Source organism: Triticum aestivum, unplaced genomic scaffold (genome assembly GCF_018294505.1).
Source record: "Triticum aestivum cultivar Chinese Spring unplaced genomic scaffold, IWGSC CS RefSeq v2.1 scaffold54592, whole genome shotgun sequence".
Lineage (NCBI taxonomy): Eukaryota > Viridiplantae > Streptophyta > Magnoliopsida > Poales > Poaceae > Triticum > Triticum aestivum.
This window is the reverse complement of record NW_025228115.1, coordinates 162,706-164,932: the sequence shown is the minus strand read 5'-3', so window position 1 is coordinate 164,932 and position 2,227 is coordinate 162,706. Positions and strand designations below refer to the sequence as shown.

The window sequence follows — 2,227 nt, the reverse complement described above, 5'->3', positions numbered from 1 at the left end:
ATTACAACCGTTGCCTAATAATGGATAATGCCCTATATATACTACTTACTCCCCCCCCCCTCAAACACGGAGACGAGTTTACCACGGTTTCCACCCCTCCCTCTATACCGCAGCAACAAGTATTTTTTTACCCCTTTCAGAACGCGCTCCTCACGCCACAAAACCGCCTCTAGACGCGTGACCAATGAGCAGCGAGCTAAAACATATCGCAAATGTCAAAAATAATATAACGGGGTTAATATATATCGCGCACATGCGATATGTTTGTCACGAGGCGCAAAAAATAATTAAAAAGGGAATGCACCACGAGGATTTTCTAGGAGGTCACCCATCCTAGTACTACTCTCGCCCAAGCACGCTTAACTACGGAGTTTTGATGGGATCCGGTGCTTTAGTGCTGGTATGATCGCATCCGACATGTTACCCCCGCCTTCGTCCCTTATGCTTGCCACTCCCAGGTCCACTTCAAAGATGATTGTCATTCTTACTACCATTACAACCGTTGCCTAATAATGGATAATGCCCTATATATACTACTTACTCCCCCCCTCAAACACAGAGACGAGTTTACCACGGTTTCCACCCCTCCCTCTATACCGCAGCAACACGTATTTTTTTACCCCTTTCAGAACGCGCTCCTCGCGCCACAAAGCCGCCTCTAGACGCGTGACCAATGAGCAGCGAGCTAAAACATATCGCAAATGTCAAAAATAATATAACGGGGTTAATATATATCGCGCACATGCGATATGTTTGTCACGAGCCGCGAAAAATAATTAAAAAGGGAATGCAACACGAGGACTTCCCAGGAGGTCACCCATCCTAGTACTACTCTCGCCCAAGCACGCTTAACTACGGAAGTTCTGATGAGATCCGGTGCTTTAGTGCTGGTATGATCGCATCCGACATGTTACCCCCGCCTTCGTCGCTTATGCTTGCCACTCCCAGGTCCACTGCAAAGATGATTGTCATTCTTACTACCATTACAACCGTTGCCTAATAATGGATAATGCCCTATATATTCTACTTACTCCCCCCCCCTCAAACACGGAGACGAGTTTACCACGGTTTCCACCCCTCCCTCTATACCGCAGCAACACGTATTTTTTTACCCCTTTCAGAACGCGCTCCTCGCGCCACAAATCCGCCTCTAGACGCGTGACCAATGAGCAGCGAGCTAAAACATATCGCAAATGTCAAAAATAATATAACGGGGTTAATATATATCGCGCACATGTGATATGTTTGGCACGAGGCGCAAAAAATAATTAGAAAGGGAATGCAACACGAGGATTTTCCAGGAGGTCACCCATCCTAGTACTACTCTCGCCCAAGCACGCTTAACTTCGGAGTTCTGATGGGATCCGGTGCTTTAGTGCTGGTATGATCGCATCCGACATGTTACCCCCGCCTTCGTCCCTTATGCTTGCCACTCCCAGGTCCACTGCAAAGATGATTGTCATTCTTACTACCATTACAACCGTTGCTTAATAATGGATAATGCCCTATATATACTACTTACTCCCCCCCTCAAACACAGAGACGAGTTTACCACGGTTTCCACCCCTCCCTCTATACCGCAGCAACACGTATTTTTTTACCCCTTTCAGAACGCGCTCCTCGCGCCACAAAGCCGCCTCTAGACGCGTGACCAATGAGCAGCGAGCTAAAACATATCGCAAATGTCAAAAATAATATAACGGGGTTAATATATATCGCGTACATGCGATATGTTTGTCACGAGCCGCAAAAAATAATTAAAAAGGGAATGCAACACGAGGACTTCCCAGGAGGTCACCCATCCTAGTACTACTCTCGCCCAAGCACGCTTAACTACAAAGTTCTGATGGGATCCGGTGCTTCAGTGCTGGTATGATCGCATCCGACATGTTACCCCCGCCTTCGTCCCTTATGCTTGCCACTCCCAGGTCCACTGCAAAGATGATTGTCATTCTTACTACCATTACAACCGTTGCCTAATAATGGATAATGCCCTATATATACTACTTACTCCCCCCCCTCAAACACGGAGACGAGTTTACCACGGTTTCCACCCCTCCCTCTATACCGCAGCAACACGTATTTTTTTACCCCTTTCAGAACGCGCTCCTCGCGCCACAAATCCGCCTCTAGACGCGTGACCAATGAGCAGCGAGCTAAAACATATCGCAAATGTCAAAAATAATATAACGGGGTTAATATATATCGCGCACATGCGATATGTTTG

At 47.1% G+C, this 2,227-nt stretch overlaps 4 non-coding genes across 4 annotated transcripts; all 4 read right to left on the bottom strand.

The window, feature by feature from the left end:
- Positions 1 to 295: 295 nt before the first annotated feature.
- LOC123173325 (5S ribosomal RNA) lies at positions 296 to 414 on the bottom strand. The gene has a single exon (XR_006486105.1). It is a non-coding gene; the product is annotated as a 5S ribosomal RNA (ribosomal RNA).
- A 370-nt stretch (positions 415 to 784) lies between these two features.
- On the bottom strand, positions 785 to 904 carry LOC123173213 (5S ribosomal RNA). Its single transcript, XR_006486000.1, has one exon. It is a non-coding gene; the product is annotated as a 5S ribosomal RNA (ribosomal RNA).
- Positions 905 to 1,276: 372 nt separating this feature from the next.
- Positions 1,277 to 1,395, bottom strand: LOC123173058 (5S ribosomal RNA). Its single transcript, XR_006485854.1, has one exon. It is a non-coding gene; the product is annotated as a 5S ribosomal RNA (ribosomal RNA).
- A 370-nt stretch (positions 1,396 to 1,765) lies between these two features.
- Positions 1,766 to 1,884, bottom strand: LOC123173143 (5S ribosomal RNA). Its single transcript, XR_006485934.1, has one exon. It is a non-coding gene; the product is annotated as a 5S ribosomal RNA (ribosomal RNA).
- Positions 1,885 to 2,227: the final 343 nt, after the last annotated feature.